The 23,553-nt window shown below is 36.8% G+C and overlaps 2 long non-coding RNA genes across 5 annotated transcripts in view; one reads left to right on the top strand and one right to left on the bottom strand.

The window, feature by feature from the left end:
- The window catches only part of LOC144313793 (uncharacterized), a 47,802-nt gene extending 34,212 nt beyond the window's left edge, over positions 1-13,590 (top strand). The window contains exon 5 of the long non-coding RNA XR_013379415.1: positions 13,282-13,590. This is a non-coding gene — a long non-coding RNA (uncharacterized LOC144313793). The remainder of the gene's footprint in view (positions 1-13,281) is intronic.
- Positions 1-23,553, bottom strand: part of LOC144313794 (uncharacterized) — a 466,610-nt gene that overhangs the window by 329,091 nt on the left and 113,966 nt on the right. For 2 of the 4 annotated variants that reach the window (XR_013379422.1, XR_013379420.1), the window contains exon 4: positions 11,565-11,691. The exons of the other annotated variants lie outside the window; for them this stretch is intronic. This is a non-coding gene — a long non-coding RNA (uncharacterized LOC144313794). The remainder of the gene's footprint in view (positions 1-11,564; positions 11,692-23,553) is intronic. 4 annotated transcript variants of the gene reach the window in all.

Raw genomic sequence — 23,553 nt, 5'->3', positions numbered from 1 at the left:
TAAACAATGTTTATTTATCCCATCTTGACCTATAATTTCAACTTCAGCCCCAGCAAAATCCTAGCAGGCTCATTGTTGGATCTCAACAAATTGATGCTGACACTTATTTCAAATATCAAGGTCTTAGAATAGCCAACACAGTTCTTAAGAAGGATGAATTTTGAAGATTCACAATACTTGATTCAAGATAGATATAAGCCTATAGTAATCAAGACAGTGTTATATTAGTGAAAGAATGGGCATATGGATACATGCAACAGAATAGACTCACATGAACACCATCAACTGATTTTTGAGAAAAGGAGCAAAGGCAATTTGATGGAGAGCTAAGTCTTTGTGACAAAGGTACTAGAACAATTGGATGTCCGTATGCAAAAAAATAAGTAAAAGAATTTAGTTGCAAACCTCATACCTTATACATAATTAACTCCAAATGGATTACAGACCAAAAATGTAAAATGCCAATCCATAAAACTTCTGCAAAAAAAAAAAAATAACATGAGAGAAAATCTACATTGACCTTAGATTTGGTGATGCATCTAAAAATGTAACACCAATAGCATTTGAAGAAAAAAAAATAATGGCTAGCAGAGAAAGGGATGCAGGCTTCTCGCTGTCACTGTGGGAAGTCACAGATGAAGGGAAGGAGTAGGCTAGAGTGATCCATGTGGTGATAGATCAGAGACATCAATATTAACCCATATTTAGGTTTATACAGACACAGATGGTCACATACAGAAGTATTTGCATGAATACATACAAACATAGGGTAGCATACACACATAATTCCTTCCTCTGCCTGCTGAGAGTGCCTTAGAAGAACATCCTAGAAATAGTGAGAACACCTGGCAGGCAGATCTTCATTTCTAAAGACTGTACTCCAGTCAAAGGAACCAGGGCTCCTTAAATGGCTGGCTCTCAGGCTGAGGCAGGAAATGACAAGATAACTCTGAAGCATTTCATAATGCTGCAAAACAGGAAAACACTATGAAAGAAAAGACTCATATAATGATGGAAGTGTTACCACAGGAGCCAAATAAAAGAGTTCCCAATGGCCGAAGCTGAAATGATTTAGCATCCAAAAAACCCAGAAAGTAAAAAAAAAAAAAAAAAAAAAAAAAAAGTACCGGATTACAGCCCAAAGTATCAAATGAATATCTATGCATTCATACTGATATAAGTGATTAAATAAGAAAATAAGATAGTAGACAAATCACCTATGCAGAATTCAAAATAATTTCTGTAACTACTCTACACTGAAGGAGGTCCAGCAGAATTTCTTACTCTTTATGTGTAGTCTATGCATAATGACTTCCACTTTGAGTATAATATGGAAAGGAAAAAAGAGAAGTGAAGCTTTATAATAGAAAAAAATAGACAAACACTACCTCACCCAAGTGATCAAGCTTAACCTCAACAGTAATAAATCCTCCTGATAGTACATATTCTTCATATGATGTGATGAAAATTACATTTTACTTCTGTGATCTTCCTCCCCAAACACATTTTCCAGCCTAATTTTGAAAACAAAACAAAACAAAATAAAACAAAAACAAAAAAAACAGCAGACAGATCTCAAGTAAGGGACATTCGATATAATACCAGTGCTTCTGAAACCTTTCAAGGTCATCAAAAACAAGGAAAGTCAGAGATATTGCCACAGCCGAAAGGAGCCTAAACAAATACAGTTAATGAATGTAATGTGGTACCTTGGATGAGATCCTGGAACAGAAAATGGACATTAGGAGAAAACTGAGGAAATCTGAATAAAATATGAGCTTTAGTTTATTTATTAGTAACGTGTCCATATTGATTCATTAGTTGTGGCAATATACCATGCTAATGCAAGATGGTAATAATAGGGAAAACTGAGTATGGGATATATTGCAAGTCTCTACCATCTGAAATAATTCTGCAAATCTAAAACTATTCAAAAATTGAAAGTTTATTTAAAAACACATAAATATATTTTAATAAATATAAAAATATGAAAGCATATCTTTTGTATTGTTTTTAAAAAGACAGGTAACACCCAGTCTTGGCAAGGAACATTCTTATTTTGCCGGTAGGACTATAAAATGGGACAGCATACTTTCTATAGTCTTTTCACTCTTATGAAAGTTTCCAGGAGTGAAGAAAACATAAAACTACCATAGGCTGGTAAAAGGAATGTTCACAGCAACTTCATTCATAATAGCCAGAAGTTGAAAACAGTCCAACATCCCTCAACAGGAGAATAAATAATTTATGGTATCTTCATACAACAGGAGATACTTAGCATTAAAAGATATTTATCATCCATCTCAATAACATGGATGAATCTCAATACTTCTCTTAAGCAGAAGAAGCCAGACAGAAAAAAAATATACACTGTAGGATTCCATTTACATGTTTTTCTAAAGCAGGCAAAAGGACTCTACAGTGAAAGGATTCAGAAAAGCTTTGTCTGAGGAGGTGTTGACTTAAGGAGGCCCAAGGGAAATTTCGTGGGTAAAAGAAATGTTCTACATCTTAAAGGGGTATAGCCTACATGAGTCGAAGTTCAGAGTTGTACACAAGATTTGCACATTTCACTCTACTTAGATTTTAACTTCAGAAAGAACTGTAAATACACAGGAAAAGTAATATCAATGTATCTAACCCTTGAAATAATGGCACCCCCAGCTATATTTATGATGATTGCATTAATGTCATATTTGCTTCCTAATATGATTTATCATTGAGATTAAGTGCAGGTTGAAAGAATGATTTAAAATTCAATAATTAACATTTTTGGCTTTTGAGGCTTTTAGAAAAATAAGTGCAGCTAATACACGTTACATTAGTTTCAGGTGTACAACATAGTGATCCCACTTCTCTATACGTTATGCTGTGCTCATGGCAAGTGTAGCTACCATCTGTCACCATACAACCCTATAATTAGCATGTTTAAATGTTTACTATGAATCATCGCTAGAGCAAAACATCTATAAAAAAACAATTATTGCCCACTTCACAGGTGAGTAAATTAGGGCTCAGAGAGAAAGGAGACTTGTTCAAGATTACTCAGAAAGGATAGGGGCAAATTCCACAGACTACCAGTATCTTTGGGGCTGGCTCTTCACCAGGTGGGGGTAGGAAGCAGCAAAAGCCAAGGTTAATAATGTAATGAATGGTGAAGTCAGCTGAGTTTTCAGGATTTCTGGGCAAAAGCGACATGGAAATCAGATGTGGAGTTTTATTGCCTGATATGAGGAATTAAAGTAGCTCACCAGGAGAAGCAAGTGTTTTCCTGACACTAAACTCCAAGAGGAATGTAGAACTCCGGCCAGGAGTCCTTGTATAAGAGCCGGAGAGCACCCTCAGGCCCAGTGCATCAAGTAGCAGTTTCACAAAACATGCAGACTCATTCTCAAGCTGACCCTTTCTCACCCTGATGTTCCATCAAAACCAGAAACTGGTTGCAGGTGCCTTGCTCTGCTACCAACTTCACCCACCAAGGAGCTCCATTCCAACACAACCAATTTCATTCGCTGTAGCCTGCATTAATCAGCCTATTAGTAATCATGCTAATTGAACTATTTGTTGTGAGTTCAATCTGATCTGCTACTGAGGAAAATAAACATCTTGGTTTATCCATGGCATGTGTTCTCAAGAAATGCTTCACTTAGCACCCAGCTGTAAATCTGAATAAAATGGAGAAGAGAAATTTCCACAGACAAATGTTTTGGCTAACTGTCTCCTATGGCATTTCAACTGAAATCTTCTCTTCAAAAATATAGCTGCCATTTGAACCAATATTTCTTCAGTTTATTCCATTTCCAATTAGTGGCTCAGCTTTGCGTTGGCATTTCTGTTTTAGCAGCTGCAGTGAAATCAATGGGCCAAATGTTGCCTCCCCCCTTTGCCTACACTCCACTTTTACTGATACACACAGGCAGAGCGCAAGTACCACAGAGCAAAAAGCTGGCCCAGAATAGCTACTGTCCTATTCATTAATGCCTCGATGAGTCGATGACAGCAGAAATCAGTGAGAGGTTTTCTGAAAAACATAAACAACCTTGAGTATGGCTCAAACGAAGGGTCTTACTTATAAGCAAAAGGGTTATTAAAAGCAACCACACAACTGCAGCTGGAGGGGTTAATGCTTTCTTGCCTCCCAGTATCAAGAAATCATGTCTCATAATAAAGATAGTCCTATTACAAAAGTTTGAGGACTCCCTTTTTAGAACAGACATCGAATTAGTAAGCATCTCTCAAGTAGAGACTTAGCGCTGTGCTAGCCCTACAGGACTTGATCAAAAGCAAAAGTTGTTATTCTCCTTCTGCAGTGATGTTAGAAATATTTGCAATGACTAGATTTTCCAAAGAAATGGAGTGAAGTTGTAAAGAGCAAGGGGCATGGCTTTTGCCCAAGGGCTTGAGGCATTGCTCTGTTCCTCAGATGCCTTTCTTTCCCACTTGAGAGTGTGAGGTTTGTCTCAGAGCTAATGGCTGCAGGATAATTCTAGTCTTGGGAGGGAGGAAGATGATTCTGTTTTATCTTCGGATGTGAGGGTATATGAATCCTTATGAGTAGTGCTGGCCCTCCCAGTGCGCTGTCCAATATGGTAGCCAGCAGACAAATGTAGCTACAGCAATTGAAATTTTAAATTAAAAAATTCAATTCTTTACTTGCACTAGTCCATTTCAAGTGCTTTGACTGCCAGAAATACACCGTCTCCATCATTGTTGAAAGTCTTACTGGACAGCCTCACTCCACGTAAGTGAAAAGACTCCTGAAGTCACTGCCTTAGATGATTCTGGTTGAATTCAAGATTCTCTCGTTTTAGAAGACCTTGATACATGACAGAGACTTTCAATCTGACTGCAAAACCACTGACTCAAGGGGGGTGAGTTCCTGTTACTCCCAGTCATAGCATGACCGCAAGATCATGTTCAAAAGCAGCAGTGTACTGGAAACCAGAGTCTTGACCTCAGGAAGCTTACAATCAAGACATTTCTCTCCCTCTTGCCTTTCTTGTCCTCTCGCTTTGTCCATGTATGTCTCCCTTGGTGTCACATAGTCTCCCTCTTTCTCTGATTATTTTTTGCCTTGCCTACTCATCAGTGAAAGAACTCTAGGCTCATTTATGCCCTGGAAAATTAATGATTTAATAGGAGAAGACTGGTTGCTAGGTTTGAAGACAGAAGTTTCAACACCATAAGTTTGCTTCTGAATGAATTCTTTGCATATTGTTGTAAAAATATTTCCCTTTCCCTTTGAGAACCAATGGCATCCACCAGGATACAGTGAAACCTTTGGGTATGCAGCAATGTCTTGCCAGACGGATGAACTGGTAACTGTCCGAGCTTATCAAAACACTATTGTGATGTCAAGACAGCTGCAAGACTGTTTCAGGAAAGCCTAATTACAGTGGCTGGGAGACAAGCTTGAAAGGAGAAAATGCTGTCCCTAAGTAAGATAAGCAAGTGGAACTTTACAAATGTATATTCTCGTCCTCCTTGTCTCCTCTGTTGCCAACAGGCAGCCAAAAAGCCAGCAGGGTTCTTTCAAAGGCTGTCTTTCCATTAGGACTTCAATGGCATTGGCAATAAAAGGTGAGACAGAAGGGCATGCAAAATGGAGCTGAATGCCACCCTGGAACCAAGTTTATTATGCTGAGAACATACTTGTTGCTATGCTAATGGGATAGGATTATAGTTCTCTGACTATTTAAAATTTTCCAGCACAAATGAGGCAGTGTAGTGGGGCTGTTACATCATGTAGTTTCTCAAAGGGCTGATGGCTCCTCTCCATTTACACCTCCTCCTCTTGCACATGGCCCCTTTTCCTGGTGAGAAGACGCTTTTGCTTTTCACAAAGTGGTCTCATTTGCTTGGAAAACATCATGAGACTCACTTAGGATTCATAACAGCCAGATTTCATCAGGACTCCACAAAGGTAAAGATGTCTTGGCCATGTTCCAAATGTGTTCAAGTCCTCGTCCTTCTACCTCTCTCTGCTCCATAGCTACTCCACCAAAAACAGCAAGAGAAAAGAAATGGGCCATTCAGCTGAAAAGAAGCATTGGAGTTGAAAGGTTTGGTTTAGGTGTTTTATTTTTTTTTAATCCTCCAAGTTAAATTGGGTTCCACTATCTGGATAAGACAACAGCAAAGGAAGGTAAATGCAGGGGAAAAAGAAGGTGAAGAAAAGATAAACTTGTGTTGGAGAAGTCTGTCCTTTATTGGGGATGAAGCTTAAAAATCAATGGTAAACACAAAGTACCTGAAACAAAGAGTGACCCAAAACCAAAATGTTTACCTTTACACTCCCCAAGTCTATCCACTTGTCTTAATTACTATGACCAGCCTAACCTAAGCTAGCGTCTTCCTACAACTGGAGTCTATGGTCTCCCGATGGTCCATTGGTCCAGCTGCTATTGCTTTGCTCCAAGGAATTCATTCTCCTCGCTGAGGGCAGAGTCATGTTTGAACTTCTGCTTAAGTATCTCTAAGATTCTGTGGTGCTTTTTACATAAAAGCAACCTTTCTTAATATGATTAACAGGTTCTATAAATCACAGCCCCTCCTCCACTCCTCCAAGAAGCCCCAGCCTACACCGCTATCATAGGCTTTCTCAGTCAAAGCCTTCTCTCAAGTATCATACTTTAGCCAGTTTCCAGATATTCATATATCCCTGTCTCCTCTCTTTGGAACCCTCTTTCTTCATCTCTTCACCCATGTAACTAATTTTTCACCTTTATATCTCAGCCAGATAGATCCTTCTCTGACTTTCACCCGGAAGCCTTCCTCAACCTAACTAGGCAAGAAGCCTTGAATGTAGTCTCTGTTGTCTCTGTATTCTGACTTTACCTTTGTAATTGTTACTGAGGTTTCATTTTCACATTCATTGTATGCATATTTGATTGATGCTTTTTCTTCCCCCACTAGCTTTGTAAGGTCAGGGAACAGGTCTTTCTTGCTTATAATTATATTCTTGGGACCATGCTGGCACCTGGCACTAAATAGCAACTCAAAATTATCTGAGACATTAAGACAGACTAGGAAGGAGGCAGGGACTTATCCGGACATAATACAATGCATTCTCTGAAGAGTGGGACTGAGTCTATGACTCTTTGTGGTAACTTCCTGATAAATGATTGTTGCTTTATCTAAAGCAGTTGGAAATGATGGACTGAAAGAGCAAGCAGGTCTAGCAGGAAAGTGTCCTATGTATAGCAAAGAGCACATCTAGGAGAAGAGAAGTATACATGTGATGAGCAGCAGCAGAGGTCTAGCCTGGGTGTGTCTTTCCTTGATTTGGTGGCTTTATTCGAGCCAGACTCAATGTGTTCTAAGACATACGGCCAAACTCAATTGTAAGCCCTTTCCTTTAAGGAAGGGGACCTTAGCTGAATTTGCTTTCATCAGATATTGGAGGCAAAAGGATGGAATACATGGCATCCGCCAAGCCCTCAGATCCCAAATCAAATTATACAAGTGTTACCAGTGAGCTTACTAAAGGGCCAGTTGGACAGCATTAAAAGGTACCCCTTGTAAAAATTAGCCACAATAGCTTATTGACTCTAGGGTTATTTCCCCAAATGTAGAAATTTCAGTTCACCAAATAGGGTGGTAGTCTATAAAATATCCTAACATACTGCCTAGCATGCTATTATTTCACAATAATTAATTTTTGTTCAATCTGGTACAGACTATATAATAGTATTCTGTTTGATATTTGCTAAACCTAAACAATAGCAGCTCCCCAGACATTCCTGTTAGGTCAGCCGAGAGCTCCATCCAAATCCTAGTGCTCCCTTTGCAACATTAAACTTGCATTTGGAGATGCATGTTTTTGTGTATTGTTGGAAGCTTTGATGACCCTGAGCTCCTCGTAAGATGGATGTTAACTTGCTCCACCTAGATACTGTGCAGAATGACACATTTCTGTATTGTCAAGTTGTCATTTCTCAATTGTATGAGCCCAACAAAGAGCAACAAGATTTTAACTGATAACATTAAATCCATTACTACTCTTCCTTATTACAAACCAGGGCTAAAGCAAAAAAAAAAAAAAAAAAGAATATAGAAAATTTAACAAAATTCATGTCTGTATGTTCCATTTAAATTCTGGCATTTAGCCATGAATATTGAATATTCATGAATACTGTTAAATAAAATTTTCTACATCAGCTACATGCAAAAGAATGAAACTGGACTATTTTCTTATATCTTATAAAAAATAAATGCAAAATGGATTAAAGACCTAAATGTAAAAACAAACAAACAAACAAACAAACGACCTAAATGTAAGACCTGAAACCATAAAAATCCAAAAAGGAAATGAGAAATTCTTGGACATCAGTTTTAGCAATATTTTTTGGACCTGTCTCAGACAAAGGCAACAAAAGCAAAACTAAGCAATCGTGGCTACATCAAACTAAAAAGCTTTTGCACAGTAAAGGAGAGTACCAGCAACTTACTGAATGGGGAAGATGCTTGAAATGATCTGATAAGGGGTTAATAAACCGAAATATTTAAAGATCTCATACCACTCAATACCAAAAAAAAACAAAACAAAATAAAAACAAAAACAAAAACAAAAAACCAAAAAACCCCAAACAATTTGATTACAAATGGGCAGAGAACCTGAATAGACGTTTTTCCAAAGAAGACATACAGATGGCTGCCAGACACATGAAAAGATGCTCAGTATCACTCATCATCAGGGAAATGCAAACCCAAGCCACAATGAGATGTTACCTCACACCTGTCAGAATGGCTAGGATCTAAAAGGCAAGAAATAATAAGTGTTGGTAAGGATGTGGAGAAAAGGGAACCATTGAGTACTAATGGTGGGAATATAAATTGGTGCAGTCTCTATGGACAACAGTATGGAGGTTTCTCAGAAAACTAAAAATGGAACTACCATATGATACAGCAATTATACTTCTGAGTATTTGTCCAAAGAAAACAAAAACACTAATTCAAAAATATCCATGCAACCCATGTTCATTGCAGCATCATTTAGTATAGCCAAAATATGGAAGCAACCTAAATGTCCATCAACAGATAAATGGATAAAGACGATGTGGCATATATATGCTATGGAATATTACTCTACCATAATTAAAAATGAAACCTTGCCATTTACAATATGGACAGACCTAGAGAGCATTGTGGTAAGTAAAACAAGTCAAAGAAAGACAAATATCATATGATTTCACTTATATGTGAAATCTAAAACCACCACCACAAATGAACAAACAAAAGGGAAACACTTATAAAGAAAACTGGCAGTGGCCAGGGGGATGTGGGATGGGATGAGGAGGAGTGAAATAGGTAAAGGGGATTAAGAAGTATAAAGTTGCAGTTATAAAAATAAATCACAGGGATGTAAAGTACAGCACAGGGAATATAGTCAATAATATTGTAATAACTTTGTACAGTGACAGATGAGAACTACAATTATTGTGGAGGACATTTCATAATGTATATTAATGTCAAATTGCTATGGTGTACACCTGAAGGCAAAATAATATTGTATGCCAGCTATACTCCAATAAAAACAATTCTGGCATTCAGATATTGGACTTAATGAATGATTTTGTAAATAAAGTTGTCGGAGTTAAGAAGGACTCTATTAAATTCTTGGTTTTTATCTAGCAATTTTATAAAAACATGAAAAAATAAGATGTTCAGATTTGTTTACATCATCCTTAGGTGCTTAGTTATAGTATGAACACCATGGTTTTCTATACTGAAATAGAAAAAAAAAATCCTTAGAGACATGTGTAATCATTTGGATCTAGTAGTGCAGTGTTTATTCATTCATTTTGAGTCCATTAGAGTGTAAATTAGATTTGATTTGCTTGCTCTGATTGGCTTAATTGCCCCAGTTACAGCTGAAGTACAAATAAAATTGTAATAAATTGAACAGATGTTTAACCTACTCTACTAAGATCTTTAATAGTCAATTCCAATTGCAATTTACATTCAGCAATTTAACAAGACCCTTAGGAAACGTATTTGATTATTAAAACAAGCTGTTTCTGTGTGTGATGGAAACAAGACCATTGTGTCACATGTTTTGGTCTGATTCAATTCTTTTATATTTAATTTTATCTCATTAAGGGGAAACACACATACACATAAAATGAATGCATGGCTTCAGAAGTTAGTTTGCCAGATTAAAAAAAATGGACACCACATTCAAATTGATGCTAGGAGGGAAATTTTTCAGCATTGTAAAATATCTTACAAAGAAACAAATCCTATTACATTTTCCAGGAACATCTTCACTAATAGTCTTTTTATAGCCAATAGGAGAAACTCACCTTAAGTAAAGCATCAATTAGAAAACAACCAATTCCATTATTTAGATTCTGCATGTCAATCATCCTCAACTCATGTAGAATTAAGAAATATCCTTACAAAACACACATGGCTTTGCATTGTCTTCCCCAATACTTGCACTTTAATTTAATGTGACTGTTAAAGATACTGTATAACTTCTGTGTGATCTGTTATTAAGAATGCTTGGCAGAAACTGGCATATTGCAGCTCTTGTAGTTCCTCGGAATTTAGGATGGATTTTGTGTCTAGTTCTATAAATTTATAATGTGAACCTCCAAAAAGATTTCCAGTTATTATACACTGAGGCCATGTTTCAGTAAGAGGAAAGTTAGTTTACCAGGATGATAAGCTTGTCGTATGGAAAAGAATCAGCCGAAAACCAAATAAACATTAAGAATCAGCTAATCTTGGAACCAAAACTCAAACGCCTACAGGAACCAGGGAAACAGCCTGAATGAGTGAAGCTCCCAGAAGGGACATTGGTGAATTGAATCCCTTCTTTAAAGGGATGGGCACATTCAGCTCTAGCCAATCACTGCAGTGATAGAATGCAAGACCGGGATGACAGAGATTTGGAATTTTCATGAAACACTCAGAATCCAGATTTTTGTAAAAAAACTCTCTTGATTTAAAAATTTGCAACTACTTCAAAAAGTTTCTTAGTATTTTCCATGTTCAACAGCAACCAAAAATTTGTGAACCAAGCAATTCCCAGTTTAGGTAATGCTGTTTACTCATTGATCTACTTAATCCCAACATGTAGAGTTGATGGAATAAGACCCTGATAATTCAAGTGATCATTATACTTTAATGGTAAAACTATAAACTAAAACCGTTTCTTCAGTAAGTTACAGGTTCTGATCCCAGTTGCAGCCCAATGTAGCTACCCAACCTTGGGCAAATAAATTACTTAATCTCTCAAATCCTCAGTTTTCTAATTAATAAAATAGATGTAATAATAGTATCTATAGCACAAGCTTGAGAATAAAGTGAAATAATATGTAAAGAGCACTTAGCTATTACCTGGTAAATATTCAATTCAATGAGTGCCTATTACCTGGTAAATATTCAATAAATGGAAATGATTACTGTCATCAGTATTATCATTCCAGATCATTCTGAAAAAGGAAATAATGATAAATCCCAATCTTATGGATAAGGCATTTTATTAAAAACACATTTCAGATAGGAAACCATACAGTTCTTATAAGAAAACACAAGATAAGAGTTCCTTGGGATACCTGGGTGGCTCAGCGGTTGAGCATCTGCCTTCAGCTCAGTGCATGATCCCAGTCCAGTGATTGAGTCCCCATTGGGCTCCCCGAGAGGAGGCTGTTTCTCCCTCTGTGTCTCTGCCTCTCTCTGTGTCTGTCACGAATGAATAAATAAAGTCTTTTTTAAAAAAACTCCCTTGACATAGGTTTTGCCAATGACTTTTTGGATGTTTTACTTAAAGCACAAGCAACAAAATAAAAAATAAACAAGTAGGACTGTATCAAGCCAAAAAGCCTCTGCATGACAAAGGAAATCATTGACAGAAAGAAAAGGCAACTTACTGAATTGGAGAAAATGTTTGCAAATCAGATTTTCTGATAAGGATTACATATCCAAAATATATAAAGATCTCTTACAACTCAGTAGGAAAAAAAAAAAAAACAATTAAAAGACGTGTAAAAGACCTGAAAAGACATTTTTTTTTCAAAGAAGATATATATGAATGCCCAACAGGTACATGAAAATGTGCTCAACATCACTAAGCTGAAGAGAAATGCAAATCAAAACTGCAATGAGATACCACCTTCATGCCTATTAGAATAGGTATTATCAAAAAGGTAAGTGATAACAAATGTTGGTGAAGATGTAGGGAAAGGAAACCCCTGTGTATTGTTGATGGGAATATAAATTGGTACAATCAACAAAGAAAACAGTACAGAGGTTACTCAAAAAATTAAAACCAGAACTAACATATGATCAAGCAATTCCATTCTGGAGAATATATTAAAAGGGAATGAAACATTATGTCAAAGAGTTATCATCTCCCATTTTCACAGCAGCATTATTCATATCTGCCAAGGTATGGAAACAACCTAAGCATCCATCAACAGATGAATGGATAAAAAAGTTGTATGTATTTACAATGGAATATTATTCAACCATAAAAAAGGAAAGAAATTCTGCCATTTGTGACAACATGGATGGACCCGGAGGGCATTATGTTAAAGACAAATATCGTATGATCTCACTTATAGGTGGAATCAATGTACATATATAAAATAAAAATAAATATATATATCTATAGAAATAAATATATAAACAAACATATATAAATTATATATTATATAATACATATATGTATATTTTTAAAAATAAACCAAAACACATAGAAAAGAGACCAGATTTGTGGTTACCAGAGGGGCAGGAGAATTTGAAGGAGGTGGTCAAAGGTACAAGTTTCCAGTTGTTGTTGTTTTTTTAAGATTTTATTTATTTATTAGTGAGAGACACACAAAGAGAGAGAGAGAGGCAGAGACATAGGCAGAGGGAGAAGCAGGCTCTATGCAGGGAACCTGATGTGGGACTCGATCCCGTGACTCAGGATCACACCCTGGGCCAAAGGCAGATGCTCAACCACTGAGCCACCCAGGCGTCCCGTCAAGTTTCCAGTTTTAAGTACCAGGAATGGAATGTACACCATGATGACTACAGCTAACACCGCTGTATAGTATATGTGGAAGTTGTTAAGAAAGTCAATCCTAGAGTTCTCATCACAAGGAAACAAACATTTTTTTTTTCTTTTTTCTGGCATCTATATGAGATGGAGGATATTCATAAACTTACTGTGGGAATTGTTTCAGAACATATATGTCAGATCATGAGGCTGTATACCTTAAACTTAGATAGTGCTTTATGTCAATTATGTCTTAATAAATCTGGGAAAAATCTATTTCAAAATCCTAGGAGACAGGATACTAAGGAAATGCCTCCATAGTCTCCATTTCTCTGACAAGTTAAAGAAGTGGTTTAAAAGAACATCAATGGAAAAGGAGAACCCAAAGAGATGTCTGTCTCTAAGAAGCATTGTATTCACGGACTACCTCAAGAACCTCACTTCCAGTAGATTCAGGGGCATTGACCAAGCAATACCTCCCCCCATCCACCAACCCTCAACACTTCTGAAAAAGATCATAACAAAGCCAGGAGGGGAAATGGTTTTCTTACTAAATGTTTATGTTCACCATTTTGAGGCAAAGTAAAACAACACAAAATAAAAAATCTTAAGCTGTTTATTTGTTTAAACTAATCCTGTCCTTTTATTCCATCTAAATCCACAGTGACCTAACGCTTACAGAACCTGCCTTCATTACAGACTCTTTTTTTGATATCTACTATGTAAATATGACAATTTCTTGCCACATTTAAGCTACATGAAGCTCAGAAGTGATTTCCCAATTATACCATTCCAGTCAAAGGAAAGGAAAAACGACATGCTTCTAACTAGAATATCAAATAGGATCTTTTGGCTATTTTCCACATGTTCAAAAAGGAGAAGTTTTGAGTAAATGTGTACAAAATTTGCAAAGAGAAAAATACAGAGGATATTGGGATACTATGCAGTCTGAAAACCCTGTTAAAATTTCAAAAGAGCTGGGTGCCTAGGTGGTTCAGCTGGTTAGGTGTCCGCCTTCGGCTCAGGTCACGATCCCAGAGTCATGGGATTGAGTTCTCCACTGGGTTCCCTGTTCAGTGGGGAGTCTGCTTCTCCCTCTGTCCCAACTCCTGCTTGTGCTCACTCTCTCGCTCTCCCTTTCTCTCAAATAAATAAATAAATAAATTCAGCTGGGCATTAATCATGGTACACCATAGTTAAAATGGATGAAAATTCTATACAAAGTTTAAATCTGTGTGTTTTAAAAATAATTTTATGTTTTCTCATTAGAAGTAAAGTATTTCTAAAAATTACAGCACTTTAGCAAATAACATCCTACACGTTAAAAAAGTACTTTCTATGGCTTTGCAAATAATTCCCTTTGTTTATTTTCACTATATAGTGAAAAGAACGAATAACATCATGCAATGACACTTAATTTGATTTTTTGGCATGATCCTTGGCAGAAGGCGGCTCTGTTGACTTGTATTAATAAGGAAGCACACATTCTCCTGGTAGCCCACAAGGAATGGTCAAAAAATAAAGCAACTGTGAAAGAGTTAAATCACACCTTAAGCAAGTAAACTAAATATTTTTGAGAGTTTTCCTAGCTCCCACATAAAAATTACTTTAAATAAAACTTGAATTATAAATGATACAGCTCTACTATAATACCAAGGGATGAAATTTTGGTGAAATGATTGGTCTCCTTTTTTTCAGAAAAAAAAATGTGTTGGGAGCCCTCTATACCTAAAATTCCGTAGAGTGAAAAGATTGCCAAGAGCCATCTAATTGTGCTCAGTATTCTTGGCACTTTTCACCTCTAGAATACCCTACACAGGACAGATCCAGGGAATGTGACAGTCTTTCTGTTAATAAGAGGATTCTGCAAAGCCTTCTCTGTGGCTTCAGGGCAAAACAGTCTGGCACCTCCAGATCTTCCCAAACAGATCATCTGTTCTTTTCTGGTTAGCCATGTGTATCTAGAAACCATTAAGAAGTCCTTTTAAAAAGGCTTCTCTACCCTTTTGTTCTAAATGAGCTCTTATTCTCCTTCTATTCTTCTTCTAACACTCTCTCTTCTACTTCAACTAATGGAACTGTGAGAACTCAAGGTGGACAGAAGACATTTTGCCTCTGTGGCAAAGGAGCCCATTTGAAGGTTTCCAAATATCCTTCACCCGGACAGTGAGATGTAGTGCACCTCTGGAGACCCATCCAGATAGCTACACAAAGTTGGATCCTGTGTGGTATACTTAGACAAATCTTTTATTTTTTATTTTTTTTAATAATAAATTTATTTTTATTGGTGTTCAATTTGCCAACATACAGAATAACACCTGGTGCTCATCCCGTCAAGTGCCCCCCTCAGTGCAAGTCACCCATTCACCCCCACCCCCCGCCCTCCTCCCCTTCCACCATCCCTAGTTCGCTTCCCAGAGTTAGGAGTCTTTATGTTTTGTCTCCCTTTCTGATATTTCCTACCCATTTCTTCTCCCTTCCCTTCTATTCTCTTTCACTATTATTTATATTCCCCAAATAAATGAGAACATATAATGTTTGTCCTTCTCCGATTGACTTATTTCACTCAGCATAATACCCTCCAGTTCCATACATGTTGAAGCAAATGATGGGTATTGGTCATTTCTAATGGCTGAGTAATATTCCATTGTATACACAGACCACGTCTTCTTTATCCATTCATCTTTCGATGGGCACCGAGGCTCCTTCCACAGTTTGGCTATTGTGGACATTGCTGCTATAAACATCAGGGTGCAGGTGTCCCGGCGTTTCACTGCATCTGGATCTTTGGGGTAAATCCCCAACAGTGCAATTGCTGGGTCGTAGGGCAGGTCTATTTTTAACTCTTTGAGGAACCTCCACACAGTTTTCCAGAGTGGCTGTCCCAGTTCACATTCCCACCAACAGTGCAGGAGGGTTCCCTTTTCTCTGCATCCTCTCCAACATTTGTGGTTTCCTGCCTTGTTAATTTTCCCCATTCTCACTGGTGTGAGGTGGGATCTCATTGTGGTTTTGATTTGTATTTCCCTGATGGCAAGTGATGCAGAGCATTTTCTCATGTGCATGTTGGCCATGTCTATGTCTTCCTCTGTGAGATTTCTCTTCATGTCTTTTGCCCATTTCATGATTGGATTGTTTGTTTCTTTGCTGTTGAGTTTAAGAAGTTCTTTTTTTTTTTGTTTAAGAAGTTCTTTATAGATCTTGGAAACTAGCCCTTTATCTGATATGTCATTTGCAAATATCTTCTCCCATTCTGTAGGTTGTCTTTGAGTTTTGTTGACTGTATCCTTTGCTGTGCAAAAGCTTCTTATCTTGATGAAGTCCCAATAGTTCATTTTTGCTTTTGTTTCTTTTGCCTTCGTGGATGTATCTTGCAAGAAGTTACTGTGGCCGAGTTCAAAAAGGGTGTTGCCTATGTTCTTCTCTAGGATTTTGATGGAATCTTGTCTCACATTTAGATCTTTCATCCATTTTGAGTTTATCTTTGTGTATGGTGAAAGAGAGTGGTCTAGTTTCATCCTTCTGCATGTGGATGTCCAATTTTCCCAGCACCATTTATTGAAGAGACTGTCTTTCTTCCAGTGGATAGTCTTTCCTCCTTTATCAAGTATTAGTTGACCATAGGGTTGAGGGTCCACTTCTGGATTCTCTATTCTGTTCCATTGTTCTATGTGAACTTAGACAAATCTTTTAAATGCCAAGTTAAACAGAAAAGACAACAAGGGTCAATTATGAAGGTCTCTGCCCGAATTACTTGAAGGAGTGAATCATTACCCATTTATCAGAAAAGCATCCTAAAATGATCAGCTCCTTACTAATTAAGGAACTACTTATACATTCCTCCCAACTTAGGTCAATTTACAAAAAATCTAAAGTAGTTGTTGGCCAGCAAGAATTCCCAAAACTTCCTGGAAATCTGTAGAGTCCAGTAGGTGTACAAGTCTATAAGCATTTACACGATAGCATAGGCAGGGTGGTTGGACTGAAGCATTTATTCTTTAATGCAGCCACATATTATGTCCGCCAATCAATAATGATGAATCTGCCATGTGGAGAATAGGCTTTAAAACTAATGAGAATGTCGTATTAGTTTCCTGCTGCAGTTGTAACAAATTACCCCAAATTCAGTGGCTTAAAACAACACAAATTTATTATCCTAAAATTCTGCAGTCAAAAGTCTCATGAGGCTTAAAGTCTCAACAGGCCTGAATTTCTTCTGGAGACTATAAGCCTATAAGGTGTTATTAGCTGAATTGTGGCCTGCTAAATTTCCTATGTTGAAGCCCTAACTCCTTCCCATGTGACTATACTTGGAGATACTATCTTTAAGGAGATAAGGAAGGTCAAATGAAGTCACAGAGGTGTGGCTGTGATCTGATGGAACTGTAACTTTATAAGAAGAGGAAGAGATGCCAGAGATCTCTTTCCATGGAGATGAGAGCACTGATGAGAAAGCTGCTGTCTGTAAGCCAGGAAGAGAGACTTCAACAGAATCCAGCCTTGCCAGTACCTTGATCTTGGATCTCTAACCTCCAGAACTAGAAGAAAATAAATTTCTATTGTTTAAGCCACCAGCCTGTGGTAATTTGTTACCATAGCTTGGGTGGACTGATACAAGGGGAGAATCTATTTCCTTCTATTTTCCAGCTTCTGGAGGCTGCCCGTGTTTCTTATTTTATGGTCGCTTCAAAGTCAATAGCACAGCATCTTCAAATAGCTCTCACACTGACACTCCTGCCTCTAAGAACTCCTGTGATTCCATTGGGTCCACCCAGATAATCTAGGACCTTATATTCATTCAAGATCCTTCACTTAATCATAACTGCAAAGTCTTTTTCCAGGTAAAGTAAAATATTCATAGGTGTAGGAGATGAACATAAAGACATCTTGGGGGATTCATGATTCTGCTAACCATTAGTTTGAAATACACAAAACAACAAACTCTGCAAACCAGAAGTCTTCTCTCTGGTGCAGATCTCTGACTAGTAGAAGAAAGCAAGACTCTGAAGCCCTTTACAGAAAATGGAAGGACTCTAAATCCAAGGCCAGTTCACTTCGGGCCCTATTTGGGGATGGGATCAAGAGAAAATTCTTCAGGATATAAACTGACAAAGCCCCAAGTTTTGCCCAGCCCTGAAAAAACTAGGCTGTGCCCACAGTGGGTCTAACCATCCATTTGCTTGAAGTCAAAGAATAGCCTCTCAAGAAAATATTCTCTATGTACATAGGACCTTCGATATTAAGAATAAGCTACATTAGTATGCACAAATCCATAGTCCTCAGACGAGAATTTAGCACATGGCTAAAGATTATTTGCTTTCAAAAGCATATTAATGGTGGTATTGATGTTTCTCAATTCTTTTGGAGTCACGTGAACCAGGATTTTCACTAGTTTGGGGGTTAAATCCAGTTCTATAGTTTAGATAATTGTATTTTCTTTACTGTTTGTTCTTAGATCCTATCTTCCAACTCCAGTTTTTATTTTCCCCTTTGAGCCACTATTTCTCTCCATCTCTTTTCATTATAAATTATGCAAAATAGACACCATAGTATGCTGTCATTCTTCTCCTGAAATTATTTCAGTGCATACTTTTTAAATCGGTGGGATGGATTTGCAATAATTCACCATTCTGGGCCCCTTTTTTTCTTCAAAAGCCCATGTATTTACTTCCCAGAGATAGAGATGAATTTGATAGCCATGGGATAAAGACATCTTAAGACTAAACTGTTACTTTGACTCTCCAGCAAAATGTACCACCTTCCTGCATTACAGTTACATATGGTTAGCTCCCAACTAGCCAAAATCTACAGTTTTTAATGAATCCTATCATTACCACAGTCCATATAGGTAGATGAAGAGTTGAGGCTTTTTGAAAAGGAATTAGTCTTGGCACATAGGACTTTAAAGATCATGTGAACAACTTTTAAAAAGATATTTCTGAGGATCCTATTCTATGGAAAGGCTTTCCAGCACATATTTTGAGCAAAACACATGCCATAGGCATATGCCCAAAGTAAAAAGCCCTGCAACAGTTAATAAAAACTCAAAACAGATTTCTTCTTTGATCTGTTTCAATTATCTAGTTCCTTCCATTCCTATGTGCTGTGAGAGAAATTATGTTTCTAGTTTTCTTAAAATACCTCAAATGTGAATTTTAAAAGTATTTCAGATGCATTTCCTTGCATTTTCCTCAGTTTGTGTTTTGTGTAACATCTTCATTGAGATATAATGGACATACCATAAAATTCATTCATTTAAAAGTACAACTCAATGGTTTAAATATATTCACAAAATTGGGCTGCCATCACCATAATTTTAGATTTTACCATCCCATCTTTATTAGCAGTGACTCTCCATTTCTCCTTATCCCTCAAGCTCTGGGCAATCATCATTTTCTATCTGTAGATTTCACTATTATAAACATTCTATATAAGTGCAATTATAAATATGTGATTGTTTTTTTTATTTGTTTCCTTCATTCAGCATAATGCTTTCAAGGTTCATCAATGTTGTATTATGCATTAGTACTTTATCCCTTTTTGTTGCCAAATAATATTCCATTGTATAGATATGCCACTTTTATCAGTAGATGACACCTTAGAACATTTCTACTTTTGAGCTATTATGAACAAATGCGTCTATGAATATTCATATTCAAGTTTTTAATGTGTACCTATGTTTTCATTTCTAATGGCTACATAACCATTTAGAGTGAAATTGCTGAGTCATATATTATGTTTCACCTTTTGATGAACTTTCAGATTCTCTCTTCCAAATCATCTACATCATTTTATATTCCCATCAATGGTATATAGAGGTTCTACTTTCTCCCTAACTCTACTGTCTTTTTTATTGTAGCTATCCTAGTGGATGTCACATAGGATCTCATTGTGGTTCACAGGCCAATGTGCCTACTGACTATATCTATTTAGATTTAGATCCTTTTCCCCTTTTTAAATTAGGTTGTCTTGCTATTGTCCTAAGAATTTTTATATATTCTAGATACAAGACCCTTATTAGGTTTATAATTTGTAAGTATTTTCTACTTTCTGTGGGTTGTTCTTTCACTTTTGTGACAGTGTTCTTTGAAGCACAAAACTTTTTCATTTAGATGAAGTCAAATTTATCAATTTTAATTTTGTTCTTGCACTTTTAGTGTCACACCTAAGAAGCCACTGCCTAATCCAAGGTCATGAAAATATAGGTCTATCGTTTCTTGTAAGATTTTTATAGTTTTAACTATTATCTATGGATTCTGACCAATTTTAGTTAATTTTTATGTTTAGTATGAGGTAGGGGTCCAACTCTATTCTTTTACATGTGAATATCCAGTTATACCAGCACCACTTGTTGAAAAAAATTATTCTTCCTCCCATTAAATTTATCTTGCCACCCTCCTTAAAAATCAATAGGTGGTAAACCTAAATTTCTTCACTCAATTCTGTTCTATCAATATATCAATTTATCCTTATGCCATAGTTAGTGTATGGATCTCTTTCACAGAAATCATAGTTCAGGAAAATAGTTGAGTATTTTAAACTAACACGACCACTAATAAACAAACAAAAAATCCAGACAGAGGGGATCCCTGGGTAGCTCAGCAGTTTAGCACCTGCCTTTGGCCCAGGGCATGATCCTGGAGTCCTGGGATCGAGTCCCACATTGGGCTCCCTGCATGGAGCCTATTTCTCCCTCTGCCTGTGTCTCTGCCTCTCTCTCTCTCCCTTTCTCTCTCTCTGTGTGTGTCTCTCATGAATAAATAAAGTCTTTAAAAAAAATCAAGACAGAATATTTGCCATGATCCTTACTTTACACAACACTAAATGAAAATAAATTGGAAATATTAAGTGACTGCCTATACACTGAAAACAGTGAAACTAAAGCAAGAAACAGACTCAGTAATTACTACATCCTGGCTGCATGGTCTACAGATAATGAAGTATTGCCTGCATGTGAGTTATTTTTACCTAATCATCATAGCAAATTGCTCTTAGTCATTAAAATCAGTGCTTATAGTAAGTTAGATAGAAATATTAAAATTAATTCAAAATCTAAATTCAAATATACAGGGAATAGTAAAAATTCAAGAGCATATCATACACAAGGAATCAAAATAACAAGCATTTATTATTGGAATGCCTGGGTGGCTCAGTGGTTAAGTGTCTGCCTTTGGCTCAGGGCGTGATCCCAGGGTCCTGGCATCGAGTCCCACATCAGGCTCCCTACATGGAGCCTGCTTCTACCTCTGCTTATGTCTCTGCCTCTCTCTTTCTCTGTCTTTCATGAATACATAAATAAAATCTTTTTTTTAAAAGGCCTTAAAAAAAAACCCAAGCATTTATTATGAACCAGTCAATTTGCATTGCTGCATTTAATGATGATAATCTCATGATCTAGGTAAAAGGAACTGGCAAATTTACAGGAGATAAAATATGGGTACAGTATGTTTCTAAACATCATAGAGGTAGCTGTGGACAAGTTGGGATTCGAGCCTGGATTAGCCAAAACTCAAGAGTTGATAACAATTACACTTCTTTTTTAAGTCTCCAAGACCAAAGACTCCATAATTTTTCAACCCAATAGTTGAAACCCCACATAACACTGACAAATGAATCTCTACTGATATTTTAATCCAACAATCCTATCAAATTGTAATTATAATGTATAGCAAATTCGCTAGGAAGATTAAAGCAAATTTCAAGTCTAGGTTCAATAGGGATTTAGAGAGCTTCTGCACTGCTAGCTGCCAGTCCACCTAACCCACCTATTGTTTTACACACATAGGAACTGATTCTCAGAGAGATTACATGAAGCTCAACATGCTACTTAGTGGTGAATCCCAGCATAGATTTCAAGTACTGCATTTTTTAACTTCTGAGTCCACTAAAATAGGCATGTGTTGTCAATTACTATTTGATATAATTCTGAGTTACCCACTTTAGGACCTGAAACCTTCTAGTCTGTGCTTTCTCTTGAACTGTTCTTACTTCAGAGCAGCAACCACAGACACTGATAAGAAACTCACTCATCCCACCCCTGCTTTGGATGACCATTTCCAACGTTCTCAGCTCCAAAGTTCTCTTCACCACTCAGTGAGGCAGCTTTTGTCTTCTACTTTTTCCCAACTACCATTCCAACCTAGCCTATTTTTTGTGACTTTCATGATCGATAAATGTTTGGTTTTTCTCTTTCACTGATGTACCCCTCCAGTCAAAATACAAAAGAAAAACACCTATAATAAAAAGGTAATTCACTAAGTTGCCATCATACTTCTTACATTCAAAATGATGTATATAGTCTCTCCCTGCCTTTAGCTCTGAAAGTCAAAGCTAATTTTTAAGCTTTATCTTAATAAATATTAAAATAGTCACTTTGACAAAGTTCTTTGCCTTCTAGAGTCATTTTGTTCTATTCAGTTTTTGATGGACGAAGAAAAAAAAGTCTTGCTTAGGAGTCTAGGTCTTTGTGCCTATGTAGGATATAAATTTAAAAATAAAAAAGTTCAAAGTATTTCTTTATCAACTCACAAAGATTCAAGAAAAACCCAAACTGTTATTTTTGCTTTTCTTGTAAACATAGTTAACTTACATTATTTTTTAATCATCAGCTTTCCTGTGGGAATATTATTTCCATTAAGTCACTTTTGTACCAGAATCAAAACACAGGACATAAGAACTAGCTGTTAACTTAAATACTCAGGTGCCTCACCACAGTTTTGAATTTCATCCTAAAATCTCCTGCATACCAGGTAATACCACTTTAAAAGAAGTAAGCATTTTATTAAAGTGAGATTCCTACACATGAAGAACAACATGGTAAGCTGTGATCTGAGACGACAGTTGGTTTACTCTTACCATTTGATCACAAAATTTCTATGCCATCTGTGGGAAGCCACACAGGCAAATGTGTCATCACATCTAATAATGAAAAGAAAAAACAGACAGAACGTGCTGGAGAAACAGACTGCTTTAATTACCCCCTCATAATGCTCCTTGAGAATTTGGAAAAAAGCATTGTGCAGACAAGTTCTTTATATAAAGAAGTAGCCAGTACTAAAGATTTTTTTTAAAAAAAATATAAGGATGAATGCCCTAATTCCAGCCTATCCAGTTGAGAGTGGAAACCAATGTATGGTCAAGGTTGAGCAGAAATCTTGGAAAAACAGACCAGCCAGGAATAGTATGATTACTGTCTGTAGTCCATTATTTGTATTCTTAAAATTTCAAAGTTATATTCCTTTAACTAGAATATATCCTTACTTCAGTTCTATGAAGGGAGCATAAGTGAAGACTGCTCCAAGACACAGGGATCTGACCCACCCAACATCTAATGGTGACAGTCATTGGCCTCCAACAATCATTCTCTTTTTTCAAGCTTAGACCAATGATCCATGTTGAAACAGTATTCTTAATCTCCCTATCACAGGAGTTCTCAGAAATGTAAGAGAGTACTGGGGTCTTTTCTTTAAAAACAGTAAGAGTTGTCCTGGGCAGGTTAAAAACAACAACAACAAAAAAAAGGATGGGAAAGATAGTGATTCATGACTTGACCCTCATCAGTG

The sequence above is a fragment of the Canis aureus genome, chromosome 5 (assembly GCF_053574225.1).
Source record: "Canis aureus isolate CA01 chromosome 5, VMU_Caureus_v.1.0, whole genome shotgun sequence".
NCBI classification, from domain to species: Eukaryota; Metazoa; Chordata; class Mammalia; order Carnivora; family Canidae; genus Canis; species Canis aureus.
This window is presented reverse-complemented; position numbering and strand designations above follow the sequence as displayed.